Source organism: Canis lupus, chromosome 31 (assembly GCF_003254725.2).
Source record: "Canis lupus dingo isolate Sandy chromosome 31, ASM325472v2, whole genome shotgun sequence".
Classification (NCBI taxonomy): Eukaryota; Metazoa; Chordata; class Mammalia; order Carnivora; family Canidae; genus Canis; species Canis lupus.
The window spans coordinates 30,734,606-30,752,356 of NC_064273.1; the positions used below are offsets into that span (position 1 = coordinate 30,734,606).

At 40.7% G+C, this 17,751-nt stretch overlaps 1 long non-coding RNA gene across 1 annotated transcript in view; it reads right to left on the bottom strand.

Annotated features, from left to right (window-relative positions):
* LOC112661784 (uncharacterized) overlaps window positions 1–17,146 on the bottom strand; it is a 47,382-nt gene extending 30,236 nt beyond the window's left edge. The window contains exons 1-2 of the long non-coding RNA XR_003137964.3: window positions 16,930–17,146; window positions 8,132–8,299 (exon numbers count right to left, since the gene is read on the bottom strand). This is a non-coding gene — a long non-coding RNA (uncharacterized LOC112661784). The remainder of the gene's footprint in view (window positions 1–8,131; window positions 8,300–16,929) is intronic.
* Window positions 17,147–17,751: the final 605 nt, after the last annotated feature.

A 17,751-nucleotide genomic window follows, 5' to 3' on the forward strand; every position in this document is an offset into this window, starting at 1 on the left:
TGATTTTGTTTTATTGTATCTGACTCAAAGCCAAAGGTAGACAGCACTTAGCTGTCTGTGGACATTAATGTTTGGAGAGTAACAAAGACAGCTCCCCTCTCTGGCCTGCTACGGGCACTTGCACATACTGCCCATCCCCTCTCTATATGTGACATTGGGATGGGGGCAGGGAGGCAGTTCAACACCTTCGAATTTGTTGTGCAGCCACTGTATTTAAAGCACAGTGCTAGGCATTGCCGGATTCTCAGAGGTGAATAAGACAAGGATCCCTGCCCCCCAGGTAGGCATAGGACTCATTAATAGTCTAACAAACACTACCCCATAAAGACAATACTACATGCCATACAACGGGTAAGATAGTAGTAGGATAAGAATATATTCAAGAGAACGGAGAAGTAAGTGCCAACTAGGAGCAATCAGGAAAGGACGTGGTATATGAGATGAGCCAGCAAAGAGGAGGTATCTCTTAGGTCAAGACAAATAGAAATTGAATCCTGGGTGCCAAGAATAGCATAGGCAAAGGTGGGGAACTGAGGAAGGGTGGGGCATGTTCAGGCAAAGCTTTAGATAGCATGTGGGGTAATGGCACATAGGGACAGGAGAAATGGAGCCTGTGGTTGAAAGGCTTGAATGCTGCCTAAGGAGGGGCATATATTTGGTAGTCAGCAAGGAGCATGCATGCCCCTGAGCAGAGCAGTACCATGAGAAGATCTACACTCCAGGGAATTTGTGTAGGGTGTTAGATAGCAGCCAGCGGGGCCTTTCAGAAAGTGCCCTCCATGGCCCAGTTGAGAGCCACTGCTCTAGAACATAGTCACACTTGGAGATTGGGGGCTGTAGGATTGCTTCAGAAATTAACATGGGGGGCTTGGTAAATTTTAGTCACCTGGCCTGGGGACCTAACTATGGTGTGTCCTACAAAAAGGCGATTTTAAATTTCCAGCCACCAACAGAAACAATATTCAAAAACAATTCATTTGTAAGTTGGAGACTGCCCTCCCAAATGATGGAAACTTGTTTCATATCTTTAAGGGGTGCTTCCACTTTTCAAACAGAACTTGCCATCCAGTGGAAAAGATGAAAGTATTTTGGACAACCAGGAGATCCAAGCGTGAGGCCACTTACATCCACCTGTGCCACGACATCGGACAAGAATGCAGCCCACCGGGGAGGCCCCCCAGTAGCTACATAGTGGTTTATCTCCACAAGCCTTAAAAAATATCACAAAAGGGGAATGTCTTTAAAATCCATCACATCTTCAACAGAGTTAATTTTACTGGAAAATTGTTCTCCCTTTTTAGAACATTAGTCCCTAAGGACAGAGTATGAGAGGGAGAGACTTGTTTTTTTATGAACTTGCCTAAGAAAATTGATACACCCTAAAGCCCATCTAGTTATGAAATTCCATTGCATCTGTCTCTTGTTTGTTTGCTTTGAAACCACCAATCTAAATCTACTTGAGACACTCAATGCAAAATAATAATAGCTCTGTTCCTTTTTATTTGACTTTAAAGGAAAAACTAGAAGAAGAAGGGGATCAAGGTCTCAGTTAAAAATCAAGAAAATATGCCAGAAATCGACATCTATGCAAAATGAATCAAGATCAAACCTCTGTATTTTTGCATTGTTGGTGAATTTTTTTCTTTATAAAGAAGTCATTTATGTCTTTTTTTTTTCCTGCATGTTTTCTGGATCCGTCATCAGTACCGCATATTTTATTGTGCCAAGTATAAATCCTTAAGCATCATAAGAAGTTTCTACTGTGTCTTTGAAAAAATACAATTCAAAAGATCCATAAAACTGTACTGTAAAATTATGGATGCTAGCATAAATAGGGATATACACACTTACATGTCTATTGAGAAATGCATGTCTATTTAAATACTGTTTTTTATTTTAACATCATTTTAGACTTACAGAAAAGCTGAAGAATAGCATGAGGAATTCAGAATTTCCATACACCTTTCACCTAGATTCCCCAAATATTACCATTTATCGTGTGTGCCTGTGTGTGCATGCACACCTGTGTGGATATGTAAGTTGCATACACGATGCACTTCTACCCCTAATTGCTGGAGTTTGTGTCTCCTCAAAACAAAACCATTCTCTTACACAACCACAATATGATTTGAAAGTAAGAAAATTAATAAGCTATTGTTCAGACCTATTATACAGACTTAATTCTAACTTTGCCAGTTGTCCAAATAGTGTCCCTTAGAGCAAAAGAAAATCCCAGATCCCACATGGCGCTCATTTGTCATGCATTCAGCAGTATCGCCCTTGTGTATAAAGAGCAGAGACCAACTGTTTCTATCATACAAAAACTCAGAAAATATTGTTCCCTTGAGTTCTTCCTGAGGAATCTACTAAAGCCCATGTTTCAGACAACAAAAATGACTAGAGAACACATAAGGACAGATGGTGAGCACTTAACCTGTAGCTGCTTGAAGAACTAAGACTAAATGAAAGTTAACAGAGAACCTTATAATAATATACTATAGGACCATGTGAACACAGATCCGACTGTGAGGATGTAGTAAAGCCATGAAATAATGGAAAGACAAGAAATAGCATATGTAATACAGTTAACTGTTCTGAGGAATCATGATTGGTGGTAATAGTATTATGTTGTTATTCTGAGACTGTTGTGTTTATACCAAGAGATAAAGCAAGTAATTATGGGATAGTTTAATCCTATATACATGGGAACTAAGATTTTTGGTGTGAAAGAGGGGAGATACAGATGTAATATAGAGGAGGTAAAGTAAAAACCCTGTAGTCTTTAATTTGAATTAGAAGTTGGTGTTTTATTCATCAATTGCCATCAGGGAAATACAGATCAAAACTACAATGAGAGACTACTTTACACCCATAAGAATGGCTAAAATTAACAAGACAACTGTTGGCAAGGATGTGGAGAAAGGGGAACCCTTTTACATTGTTGGTGGGAACACAAGCTGGTGCAGCCTCTCTGGAAAACAATGTGGAGGTTCCTCAAGAAGTTAAAAATAGAGCTACCCTATGACCCAGTAATTGCACTACTAGGTATTTACCCCAAAGACACAGATGTAGTGAAACAGATGGCCTGCACCCCAATGTTCATAGTAGCAATGTCCACAATAGCCAAACTGTGGAAGGAGCCAAGATGTCCATTGACAGGTGAATGGATAAAGAAGATGTGGTATATATATACAATGGAATATTAGTCATCAGAAAGGACCAATACCTACCATTTATTTTGATGTGGATGGAATTGGAGGGCATTATGCTGAGTGAAATAAGTCAATCAGAGAAAGACAATTATCATATGGTCTCACTCATATGTGAAATATAGGAAACAGTGAAAGGGACCATAAATAAGGAGGGAAACTGAATGGGGAAAAATTAGAGAGGAAGACAAACCATGAGAGACTCCTAATTCTGGGAAACAAACAAAGGGTTGCATAAGAGGAGGTGGGTGGGGTGATGGGCTAACTGGGTGACGGGTTATTAAGGAGACACATGATGAGATGAGCACTGGGTATTATACTATATGTTGGCATATTGAATTTAAATAAAAGGAAAAAATGTTTTTAGAGAAATTGGTGTGTTGTTAATTTTAGCCATTCTGACTGGTGTGAGGTGGTATCTCACTGAGGTTTGGATTTGTATTTCCCTGATGCCAAGTGACGTTGAGCATTTTTTCATGTGTATGTTGGCCATTTGTATGTCTTCTTTGGAGAAATGTCTGTTCATCATTTCTGTCCATTTCTAAACTGGGTGATGGGCATTAAGGAGGGCTCTTGATGTCATGAGCACTGGGTGTTATATGCAACTGATAAATTACTAAATTCTACCCCTTAAACTAATAATACACTACAGGTTAATTAAATTGAATTTAAATTTAAAAAAAATTTAAAGGAATTAGTGTGAACTGATATGGCATTTTATCTGCTTCTAGACAGATGACAGATAGGTGGTGAGAGAGACAGAGTTTGTCTGTCTGTGTATGTATGCGTGTTTTCTTAGCTCTGTCCACTGAGAAAGCCTAGAAACAAAGGCCAACCCAGTTCTAGAATCATGTCAAGGAGATACGAGAGCAGCTGATCACAGAGGTCTAAGTGGAAGAGCTTCTCTAACTCACAGATGGGACAATGTGACTTCCATAAGGATGAGAATTACAAGAAATTGGAATTCATCAAGTATATTTAAACCTATGAGCTCATGATGACATGTTTGAAAAACCTAACAGGTAAACTTTTGAGGATGACAAAGAACCAGTACATGATCTTGAAAACTTAAGTAAAAAGGAGTGCCTGTTTGGCTTAGTTGGTTAAGCATCGGCTCAGGTCATGACCCCAGAGTCCTTGGATTGAGCCCAATGAGACTCCCTGCCTCCCCTCTCCCCCTGCTCCTCTCTCTGCTCCTTTTCTCTCTCTTTCTCTCTCTCTCTCTCTCTCTCTCAAATAAATACATTTTTTTAAAAGAAAGGAAACTATCAAACATGTATCTTACTTTCCAATATGTATAAACTATTAGATAACCAAATAGTGGATGAAAGGAAGTATATCCTTTTAAAACTATTCCAGATAATAAATGAAAACAAAGTGATAGTCTTAGAACATCACTGTTCTGCAGCTTCCAACAAATGAATGGATCTAGGTGACATGCATCATATCCTCCAACATTAAAAATAAGAGGGAAAAGAACAGGTACATGACAGAAGAATACAGCACCAGCTATAATCACCTATCCCAGGGGCTGATCCTGAATCTGCCTCTGGATCCAGCTGTCAATTTATAGGAAGACAGGGAACACAGGAGCATGTTGAACTGCACAATGAGGGCACAATCAGCAAAATTCAGCCTGGAGCATAGTCCACAGGTCAAATGGGCCAGGTTCTTCAAATTCATATATAAAAACTTTTCAGTAGGCAAAATTATGATGTGTAGGGCTGCATACTTTTAACTAAACCATAAATATACAAGAAACTTAATACCATAAAAACCATAAAAGTGATTATTTTTGGTGGGAGTAAGGGAATTCTAGAATAACCGGCAAAATTCTATTACAATAAAAAATTTAAAAATAGATTTAAAAGTCAAAAAATAAAACAGTTGTTATTTTAAAAAGCCTTTCCAGAACAGGAATCCATTATGATTATATATACAACATCAGAAAACCCATACAGTGTTCATCTATATATATAATAAATGTCTGGAAGAAGGCATGAAGCCTACATACAAAATAATGAATGATGAGCAGTAGGATGTACTGCTGGGACTCAGATCAGGATGGAGGGGAAACCCAGAAGCTTAGTACCAAAGGATTCTCACTTCTTGCAGGATGTCTATACTGTTTACATTTTTACAAGCAACTTTTCATGTATTATTCATGCAGATTAAATGATTCCATCAATCAAGGAATGAGGGAGTGATGAGTTAAGGAATATGTAAGCTAGTGGGCTAGTGACAGTAAGTAGATGAGTGAGTGAATTAAATGAATGAGTGAGTGAGTGAGTGAGTGAATGGATGGATGGATGAATGAATGAATGAATGAGTGAATGAGTGAACGAATGAGTGAGCAAGTGAGTAAATGAATGTAGCATGAAAAAAGTACCCCAGTACAATAGGCAGGTCTTACCAGTTAGGTCTTCATAAAATCACATTAGAAAACCACAGGGAATAACAGATCATGCAAAAGTCACCCCAGACACCTCATGTTCTGCATATTTGAAGAACCTTGAATCCCCAGTCACTGACTCCACGAGATTTACACTAAAATTTTATAAATGAAAAATTTATAAGGAAACTTGACAATGGGCCAGTCAAGTATGAATTCGGAGCCCAATGCCACTTTGATTGATCCCCTGTGTCCATCCTAACACCATCTTGCCTGCTCCCTGAGAACCCTTAATTAGGAGATCCCACCAAGAAGTCTTGCTGGCAAAAAAAATTCTAAAGGCCACCTCTGCACACATCTAGAACTAGTTCTTTGTGACATTCCTTTTAAACACAGAACCACAGCCTCTAACTCACTTACCAGCCAGTGTCCAAATTCAGAGCAGAGAGGCATTCTTTCAAAATTGATGGAATTGAAAAACGACTCTATTTCTGATCAAGTTTCTCCAACTTGCTGTGTTCAGCACTAGGAATTCAAGGTTTTAGAAAGCTGGTCAGGGGAGAGTGTCTTGCTTAACTTCTCTGGGTTTCAATCAGGGTTACCTAATATTTGGTTACCTAATATTTTTTTAAAGATTTTATTTATTTATTTATTTGAGAGAGAGAGCAAGTAAGAACACAAGAAGAGGGGAGAAGCAGAGAGGAGAGGGAAAACTGCACTCCCCACCAAGCAAGGAGCCTGATGGGGGGCTCGATCCCAGGACTCTGGAACCATGACCTGAGCCAAAGGCAGATGCTTAATTGAGTCAACCAGTTGCCCCAGTCAGAGTCTTTAACTGTAAAATGGAAGGAATATATCACCTGCCTCACAGAGAAGTTATACAGCCTCAAGAGAGAATTATGTGAAATGCCCAGTACAGTGCCTGGTTCATAGCAAGTGCTTAGTAGGTATTTGCTATAGTTATTATTTTTTTCATTAAGGTGAAATTCACATAACACAAATAAACCATTTTAAGGAAAATAATTTAGTGGCATTTAGTATGATCAAATATTGTGCTCTGAGACATTTTCATTACCCAAAAGGAAGTCCCATATTCATTAAGTAGTCAGCTCCCTCTTTCCCTTTCTTCCTGGCCCTGACAACTGCCAATGCATCTTCTATCTCCATGGGTTTATCCATTCTGCACACTTCATATAAATGGAAACATATAACATCTGACCTTTTAGGTCTGGCTTCTTTCATTTAGCCCCATGTTTTCAAAATTCATCCATATTATAGTAATGTATCCATATTTTGTTCCTTTTTAAGGCTGAATAATATTCTATTTTATGTGTAGAGACCACAACTCATTTGTTTGTTAATCTGTTGAGGGCAATTTGGGTCATTTCTACTCTTTGGCTATTGTGAATAGTGCTGCCGTAAGCATACACATACATGTATTTGTTTCAGTGCCTGTTTTCAATTCTTCTGAGTATAAATCTCAGAGTGAAATTGCTGGGTCATATGGTAATTCTAGGTCTAGCTTTTTGAGGAACGACAAAACTATCATTACTTCTAAAACATTCATTGCAGTGCCACTAAGTACACGTACTGTTTCATGAGGGGGATAAATATCTATGATCCAGGAGTCCCTATGAGAATTAGTTTCTGGTGAGCATCATTTTTCTAAAAGAAAACAAATAGTTATTACACACATTTCAAAATTTTTGGGTAAATAAGTCTATTCTTTTAAGTAATGCTGATAACTTCCAACTAGGTCAAACTTGACTGTCTATAGTACCTAACTAATAAAATGTGTTTCTAGGCCTTCCCTGTCTGAGCATGCATGAATGCAAAATGGCAGAAAGCCTGTCTGGCACAATTGCTCACATCTCACTGAATGCAGTTCAAGAAATAAATAGAATAGCAAGCCGAAAGAGGAGCTATTAATAGAGCTCACAGAAATACAGGTTGAGGACGCCATTGTGTGCTTCAGAAAAACTAATCCAGGGCAGAGACTCAAAGAGCAGAACAAAAGGACACGAATGCCAAGACATGGAGAACATCTCCCACTTATGGAAGGAGGCAGGGTCAAGGGATGAGAGAGGAATGTTAGCTTCATGCCCCTGCCAGTATCTTTCATGGCTAATTACACCCCGACAGCCTATAAATTCCTCTAATAGTTTTCAATGGAGAAACTATTCTTCTACCCATCCCCTCAAACTATTAAGTAATGTAGCTGATTTAGACTGGCTTCCAGAATCGCCCAAGTGGCGCTGATTATCACTGATGGGTGTGGACAAGAGAGAAAGCAAGAATGCATTCTTCTGAGAGCCTTCTGGGCAAAAAAACACCATGTATGGTAAATATCAGATTCCACATATCAAATGTCCCCATTTCCCAACTGAAGCAAGTATCTAAGAAGCACCTCTCCTCCTCCTCTCTTCCCATTCTGCTACCTCTAAGACTAGGACCCAGCACAATAGCTAACCTCTCCTACTACCCAGCTCTCAAAGTCATTTTTCAGAGTCAAGGAATTTATCTTTCTTACCAGGGAAGAGTTCTGGCTCCAAACATATCAGCTAAAAAATAAAAATTCGACTTTGCAGAAACAAAAGCTCATTCATCTCCAACCAGCAGCTTCTTCCATGGTCCTTGATGAAGAAGATAACACACAGCATTTATATGGCAACTTTTGTCTTCAAGATACTTTATAGACCTAGGTCAGGAAAGAGGAGACAAATAGTAGGTTGACAGATCACTTTCAAAACCCTGTTTAGGGCTAGTCTACATTTTGTTTAAATAAAGCAAAAAATGGATCAAAGGCCCATAGTTCTAAAAAGAGTAAACGATCTATGAGGCATAAGAAAATAAATAATAAAATAGGTGTCAAGTCCCCAGAGGGAGACCCGCATCTGCTAAAGCCCACTGACTTTGGAGTCAAACACACCTCATTTCAAATCCTCATCTTGCCATTTACTAGTTCTCTCTCCTCTGAGAGCATCAGTATTCTCACTGGAAAATGAAAGAAATAACACAACTTACCAGATAGGTTTAAGTGACATAATGTCTGGCCTGACAATCAGTAATTATGGTGGTATTGGTAATAATATATTGGTGACCCAATCTAATTTGTTATAAGACTAAACCTTTCCAAAATATTAAAAAGCTCAGAATCCCTGAACACATTGAAAAGTAGCATATATTTTGCATTTTTTTTAACAATTTGGAAATTGTTTTTTTAAGATCTTTGCGGTTAGTAACAGGACATTAATGATATAGCATGAGGGCCTGGGCCAAGGCTCTTCTAAGGGGCTTGAGTAAAGACATCTGGGAGCAGGAGAGGCCTCACATTAAATCCACTCAGATGACTTCAATCTCTCACCATGCTCGCTTCCATGTTACTTCCTTGTTGAGTGTGGACTGAGATGAAGTGGTGTCATTTGTGGAAGGAATTTCTCCAAGACACAGAAAGGCTTATAGATAAATACTGATTTAAGACTAAAAATTAAATGTCAGTTACTTTTATGAGTAAAGATAGGAGTGGAGACCTTTGAGGCTTATAATTCTTCTCTCATCAACAAAGAATTTAGACATGTGAATTACTATTTAAAATTTGCACATCTGGAACAATTTCCTACTTTATCACAACCAGTCAAATAGGACCTGCCTGGAGAATTTTGAATGTCCAACTGGGCACTCACTAATGACCTTAATATCCATTTCACCAGCGCAGCTCTCCCCCATGAATTACAGAACCATCAACTTGGCAAATTGAACACCAATAAAAAATAAATTTATTATAAAAAAAAAAGAAGAGAAAATGGACAGAAGTTGCTGATGGGTTGGCCATGATGTGTGGGTGGGAAGTGAAGAAAATGACACTAAGGTGGACCTTCAGTTTCTACCTGGCAAAACTGGATGCAGAGAGAACCATTCACAGAGGGTGGAGACACAGGAACACAGGAAGAGGGAAGAAGCACAGAGATATTGGGAGAAGATCATTAGGGCAGATTTGGGCAAGTGGAATTTGAGATGCTTGTGTAAGCAACATCCAGTGCTCATCCCGTCAAGTGCCCCCCTCAGTGCCCGTCACCCATTCACCCCTACCGCCTGCCCTCCTCCCCTTCCACCACCCCTAGTTCGTTTCCCAGAGTTAGGAGTCTTTATGTTCTAAGGGAAGGGAGAAGAAGTGTGTGGGAAATATCAGAAAGGGAGACAGAACATTTTCTCTTCTAATACTAATCAGACATCTTCACTTTTCCCCAGTTCCATGGCAAACAACCTATAAAGTCAAGAGACTAATTTTTTTCATAACTAGTCCCCCAGCATCCTTCTTGGCCCTGGCCTAAATTCTTCCCCACAGTTTCCAGAATGATCTCAAAACTCAGAGTTCTATCTTAAATCCTTCCTTGGCTTCCATTGGCCAGGTAAGGGAGAAAACTTTAAGCACTAGAACACTCTCCATGATTGGGCCTCAGACACTTCCTTACTCTGAGCTCCAGTCAGAGTCTTCCTTTAATTACATGCCCACTTCTGCCACAGGATCTTTGCATATGCTCTTCCCCACCTCACACACTCTCTTTCCCTTTTGCATCCAATTAAACAAATCCTACTTGCCCTGCATATCTCCATTCAAAAATTGCTCTTTGAGAAATTTAGATCCATTAGTTCTGTGTGGTTCCATGTGGCTTTGTATATAGGATCATGGAATCATCTTTCTTTCTCTTGCTGCCCTCCTTTCAGTCTGCATGTATCCCTTCATTGCAGTGGCTATTATGACTGCCCCTCAACTAGCCTGTGAGTTCAATGAAAGTAGAGCCTGTGTCTGGTTTGTATAGCATTATATCCTGACTACCAAGCACAGTGCCTTGTGAAAAGTAAACACTTGGTAAATTGAATGAATGAGCAAATAAATGAGTGTGAAAAGGTATAAGGCACATCAAATAGGAGAATAGGGGAGATTTACAAGTAACCTTAAAAAGGGTTCTGTACAACAAAATTCCAGGGCAGGGCAAGGGGAAGGCAGAGGACCTCTGTGTCCCAGGTCAGAGTTTTACAGCAGGGCCCCCAAGATCCTGGCTTTGTTGCTACCAGCAAACTCCGCAGGAAGAGAGGCGCAAACATTTGGGTACCTTCCTCTCATTTCACCTCTCTGAGGATCGTGGGTTTCAGATGGAGAGTCAACAGTAGGGCTGAAGATGAGTGAGATAAAGAGGAAAATGTGAGACTCCCTGGGTGGCTCAGTGGTTGAGTGTCTGCCTTTGGCTCAGGTCATGATCTCGGGGTCTTGGGATCAAGTCCTGCATTGGGCTCCCTGCAGGGAGCCTGCTTCTCCCTCTGCCTATGTCTCTGCCTCTCTCTGTGTGTCTTTTATGAATAAATAAATACAATCTTTAAAAAAAAAAAAAAGGAAAATGTCACCATGAAACATTCTAGAGCTATCAGTACAAGATGTAAATGTGCCAAAGAATATCAGATAGAAATTGGACCTATCTAGAGTTTTGTAAAATGAACCAGGTAAGGTCACAAATATCCCTGTGTTTTATGTCCCTTACAAATTATGTAGTCCCTTCACTGTCTTAAAAACTGTTGGAAATTTCCAACTAATGGGGAGAAATACAGTCCCTAGCCTTTCCCCGAGATGTCTGAGGAAGTGAGACTAGACAGGGGTTTTGTGGCATGTCACAAAAGCCACATCATGTTTCAAAGGAAGATGGGAAGAGGTGTTCTGTCCAACAATGTGGAATTCTTCGGCTGAGAGCAGCAACTAGATCTTCTTCCAGACTGTGAACTGCCAGAGGATGTTTGCCTAAATGCTAAAAGGACTCCAGTCATGCGCCTTTTCTGTTTTGATAATTACTCATTCATCTAAAAGGAAAAAAAGACATGAAAATGAACATTTCTCTCAAGTGGGTGCCTACATTTAAAATAAAGCATCTTGAAGGAACTAAAGAATTAGCAAAGCAAGGACAGGACTGTCCTGCAGAAAGACAGCAGCCTCCGCAAGAGCTGCGGCTCAATTCTTTTCAGCACCAGACTTGAAAGTGTGTTTGTTTGTTTCTTTGTTTACTTTTGAAACTTGGGCTTTAAAGCAATGTATATGACATCCAGACCTTGCATTTCAAGCAGAACAACAGAATTCTAAACTCTAGCTTTATATAAAAGTAAAACATGACTACTTGGCTGTTTTCTCTGCCCCAACACATAGGATTGAGAAAATGCTTGAGAACATTTTATCAGGAAATACATGCCATGTTGTCATGCATCCAACTTCTTCTTCCCCCTTCTGAAGACCCGACCTGTAGTACTTCGCTTCTGAAGACCCCACCTGTACTACTCTGTCCCCTCTTCCTGAACCACCTGCAAGTCAATCCAGAATCCTCTTCTTCTGTTTACTAAACTTCAATCTTTACCCCCTGCCCTTTTCTTGCCTTGGCAAAAACCCTAAAGCTTTCAGGGTGGTTAGCAAACGGTAGGTGTAGGCCTAAGGGTTAAGAATTCACGCTCCCAGATGATAATCATCAGTATATTGTTCTGGAAAATTAAATACACCTGGGCCAAGTTTCTTAAGGCTGTACTCTTTGGAGATGTTTCAATTTTTTAAAAAAAGAAGAAACAGTTCAAGAATGTGAACTTCATTTCTCACATATATTTTCCTAGGCTGACTGGCTAGCTGGCTGGCTTGCTTGCTTGCTTGCTTTGTTTTTTATCTTTTCCTTTTTTTTTTTTTTTTAATTTCATTATGGGCTTTGGGTTTTCCCCAGATTTTTACCTACTCTTGTCCTTCTTGACATATGAGACATGTGTTTGTATTCTTCCATCTTAGTAGGAGCATTAAACAACAAAAGAAACTGTTCAAAATGTCCTGTGCTATGATTCAGTTCAGGCAATCACCATCCTCACACTGTGCACAGCTCTCCGGTGACAAAGATAAACAGCACCTGGCAATCTAAGTGGTAGGTACATTCATTCAAGAAATGCTTATTTGATCTTTCTATACACCAAAAGTGGTGCTTGCAGCAAGGGTCCAGAAAACCAATCAAGATGTTTTGGTTCTCAAGGAATTCCTATCTGTTGGGAATGATGGATTAGAATAGCAGTGAGGCTCTGCCAGAGGAGTGGACCCCTGTGATAGAAGAAACACCAAGGAATGATGCATGTGATGGGGTCACTCATTTACCAGATAGCCAAGATGCCATGGTGGGCCTTCCAGGCAGAGAGCAGCAGAACCAAAGTCACAGATACATAAAAGGATGTAGGGCAATAGAGAGACAGGGCATTTTAAGGTGGCCAGACCAGGCTTCTGGGAAGAGTGGCAAAAATGAAGCTTAGATGTATCTATTGAAATAGATTATGAAAGCTTTGGTGTGTAATGCCAAAGAGTTGGATTTATCCTGCAATAATAAGAAGGAAAAATACAAGGTAAGCTTTTGGTTTGGCAAGGGACTCAACAAAGAGTTATAATAGAAAGTGTAATCCTAATGTTTCTCCTATAACTATAGGAGAATTATACTTAAGGAGAATGGAGGGGAGAGAGTCATCCTTTTCAATTGAGGACAACTTGAAGGGGACTTCAGAAGGAAGATGGTTTCCAAACAATGCCTGAAAGGATAAAGGGATCTCAAACCATGAGTGATGAAAGAGGGCCACCTATTCAGCACAGAGATAGAGGGTGGTAAGCATACATGGCTTTGTGCAGGAGCATGGGATCTGCCAAGGCCAGCCTGAAGCTGTTGGAGGTTTGGAGTAGGATATGAGCCCGCAAGTTAGCCTAGGTCACACTGTGGAGCCGTTTGAATGCCACATTATGGGTATTGTTCTAAAGGCAACAGGAAGCCTACAGGACTGGTGATTTTGAAGTTAACTCTGGCAACATTGTAGAGTATGGATTAGATGTGGAGAGAGACTAAGCAGAGAGACCAGTGTGAGGGCCACTGCAAAAACTAGGCAAGAAATTACAAGGGCTTTATGGCCAAGCATGATACAGCTGGACTGTGCCTCCTAGCCTCCATTGAGAGTGGGTGAGACCACGTGGAGTATGATCAGAAGAAATGGGTTCAGTTGCAAGATCTGTTCATCAAACCTCCTGAGTATCTCTTCAGTGCCTCTTTCCTTCCAGGTGGCAGTGATAAAGCTGAATCCAGGGTTCCTTGGTGGCCCAGTGGAGGCTCCACCAGCTTGAGTCACTACATGGCTCATGGACTATAACCAGTGTACTTGACCAGTTCTCTTACATGAGCAAAGACTATCCTTCTCTTGGTTTTATGCCATTTGTGCTTTGAGATCTCTTTGCTATACCAGCGATGCCTTCCTTACCTAACATTGCCCTCAACTGTAATGGTAGCACTGAGGATGGAAAGAGACAGAGTCAAGAGACATTGTGGAGGTTAGTCCTCAGGAACTGGCTACCAATTTTAAGAGCAGGTAAGGGTGAAGAGTCAAAGCTGGTGCCAATATCTCCAGTCTGGACGAAGGAGAGTTTTGTTAGGTCCTTAATCTGAAAGAGTGACTGTAGGAGGAGGAAGGGGTTTTAGAGGAAGGTAATGAGACCCATTTCGAACATGTAGAAGTTGAAATATCTGTGGGGGACCGAGGTAGAGCTGTCCAGTGGGCAGTTAGGAACACAGGCAAGGAATTGGCCCATAGAAGCCTGAGTAGAGCTGCACAGACACTCCCAGAACAACCTGAGATGCCCGGGAAGCCTCCTGTGTACTTTATTCACACTTTGAGGAAATGTTGCAAATGTCAAAGACTACAGATTATATTAATCAGTTATTTAAAGTATTATTGGTAACCTTTTAAGGTAAATACTGAATGAATCATAGGTGATAAGTTGCCTTGAGTTAAAAAAAAAAAAAAAAAAAAAAAAAAAAAAAAAAACCCGTTCTGCTACTTAGCAGCATAGCAAAAGACTTTATCTCTCAGGGACTCAGTTTTCTTCCTGTACAAGATGGAGATAATACCTCTGCCCTTCCAGGGTGGCTGTGAGGAATAATTGGAGTAAATAGCCCATGTTATATGGGGATCTGCACCTTTGTGTTCCATTATCATAAACCAATGTCAAAAAGAGCTAGTACTTACAGAATTATTCTACACACACCACCAGGTCCACCCAGTTAATCTTGACAATGCTCCTCATAGGTATTATCACCTTCCCCACTATCGAAAAAGGAACCCAAGACCAGAGAGATTAAGGAGCTTCCTCAAGGTCACACAGCTAATGGTGAAGCTGGGCTATGGTTCCAGCAGGCAGACTCTGGTACATGGGCTCTTCCCTACCACATGACACTCCCACAGCAGGCCACTCTTCCTGGAAAGCATAGTCCCCTTTGGGAGCTCAGTGTCCCTCTTCAGCCTTGGCCTTTCCTGAGCCCTGGCCTAGGAAGCATTTACAGTGGCTGTAAGTATGTGTTCATCAAGAGTTTCATCAAGGCTGTTGACAGTTCTCCACAGGTGAGAAGTGATTATGAGAACCTCTGACTTGTTCTTTTATTTATTTTTTTTTTTTTTTAAATAACCCTTTTTTCTTTTTTTTTTTTTTAAATTTTATTTATTTATTTATGATAGTCAGAGAGAGAGAGAGAGAGGCAGAGACACAGGCAGAGGGAGAAGCAAGCTCCATGCACCGGGAGCCCGACGTGGGATTCGATCCCGGGTCTCCAGAATCGCGCCCTGGGCCAAAGGCAGGCGCCAAACCGCTGCGCCACCCAGGGATCCCCTCTGACTTGTTCTTGAAGGGCAGTTTCACAATAATGGGGAAAAGTCAGGAATTCCCAAGAAACAAATGCCAGTTGGTAATGCTGGGGCATTTATAATGTTCTTAATTTTTCAAAGCATGTCTGTAAGCTACATCTTCTTTCCACTAAAGTAAATTGGGGCTCAAGCCATTCAAAGGCTCATGGAGGTAAATAGGGAACACTGGCAGAGAACTTGTAAATTGTCACTCTTGAAAGATGCTTTTTCTTGGAACTCTCCCTTTTCTTTCTCATCCTGGCCCATCACAAGCCAGAAGAACAAATGCAATGGGAGAGAAGGGGAGATGGGTCATTCTGGCTGCTGGGCCCTCTCATGGGTTGTGGGACCCTCCCTACTGGGAAATAGCCTGGAGCCTCCCCAGAGGTTGTGCCACTATTGTTCCCATGGGTTCCTCTCTTTCAGATTGTTCTACTGTCTGGTCAGGGGACAAGATCAGAGTGGAGGACAGGCTCTGCTACAAATTACTGAATCTAAACCATAAGAGGTGAAAACCAAAGCAGTGGGATGATACTTTGGAAAGACACCAGGGATGGGGCAGCTCAGACCACAGTGCTTGATTTGGTAAAGTGTGAATTCTCAAATAGGGAAACCCAGGACTCTCTCTGCTGATTCCATATTTATTAGTAGGACACTCCAAGGAGCTTCAAAACTGAGAAGTCCAGAGCATTTCTGAATAGTTTCTGGCCCCATCTGCTGAAGCTCCGCAAGACTCAGTATCTCCCCTGATCTGCCCTCAGCTGCCTCCCCAGGTCTTCTTGTTGGCGTCTGAGGGGAGCCATGTGCCCTGGAGTCTTTTCTTCATGGTACATAGACTGTTCCAGTCCCTTCTCAGGATTCCGCAAAGCTTACAGGCCTTCCCTTCCCAGCTACAACCCTTATTCCTAAGCCTTGGTGTCCATCATACTCTCATTAAAAAAAAAAAAGAAAAAAAAAGTTTTCAATTTTAAAAACCACAAAATAAAAAAGTCAATCAATATATAACTTAGAAGTCCTTCTAATAGTCTCTGTACCCAACAGCCCTAATGGCTGGCTGGTGCCTTTTTTCTTCTTTGCTCAGTCTGCAGCTCATTTAAGCATCAGTGGAGATGACTCATGCTCTAGTTCTTAAAATCAAACTTGCTCCACCAAACCCAAAACCCTGTATTTATCCAAATTGTAGAAACATGCTCTTACCACCCATCCACCAAAATACCTCCTATTCAGAACAACAGAGTGTTAATGGCTGATTCCACCCTCCCAATTTCCAAAAATATTCATACTGCTTCTTCATCAGGGCAGCAGCCCTCAATTTTCCTCTCACAGAGAATTCCACTCACAATGGGCTTACCAATTCACAGGTCTTACAGAGCACTCTTAATGGGCATTTCTTAAAAGTTGATCAGAGGGTCGAGGTATGTATACCTTGACCGGTGGGATCCCCTGATTCAAGAATTTCATTTTGCTGTTGAGGAAGCAGGCCTACAATGCTAAAGAATTTGCCCAAAGTCCAAGTTAAAAGATTTGCCTGAAGGAAGCCTCATCACCCTCCAACACAATACAGATGCTCAAACAGCTTTCATATTTTCGCTAGGTCTAGAAGAAAGAAATTACCTCCAATTTTCTCATCCTTTTTAGGTAAAAAATCACTTAGCTGTCATTGGTAACAACAACTTCTTTCTTTATCAAAGAAGACTTCATGGTGGAGAAAGCTCAGGTTCAAAGAGTATTGTTGTGAACAGGTGGAAGGAAGGCTCTTCCAGGCAGCCTGAGCAAAAGTATGAAGATGGGACCTCCTGATATCCATAACAAGACGTGGAGTAAACAGTTCCATTGTCTGGAGCATAGGCAGATGAAAAAGAATAGTGAAAAGCAGATTTAAAAACTTTGTACCTTTACAATTATTCTTCCAAAGTAATTAATTTCTAATCATATTAATATACATAGAGAGATATAAGTCCCATCATGTGTAATTCCATATTATTGTAGCTTCAAGAAGTCTCTACCCCAAGAACATTGGGGAAAGTCAAATTTTGCTAATTATAGGAGGGAGATTGACTACAAAGAAGAATTTCCCAACCATTGGATCTTTTTATAAAAGGCATGCACTTCCAACCAAGTAATGAGCTCCCCACTGCTCAATGCATTTGAGTGGGGGCTGGATGACTGCCTGCTTGGAAGGTAAGAGAGATTTCTGCTTTGATGGGAAGTTGGCAGAAGGATATTGAAGGAGTCTTCCAAGTGTAATAGGTTGTAATCTTTTGGGTAAGAACTAAGCATCCACCTGGATTCAACCCCAGTTCTGCTCCTTACCAGCTGGATGACCTGAGCAAAGCAGCTAACATCTCTGTGCTCCAGTTTCCTCAATGGAAAATAAGGATATAAATACTAGTGCCTACTTCAAGGGTTATTGCAAGGATTAAATGATTAAATTAA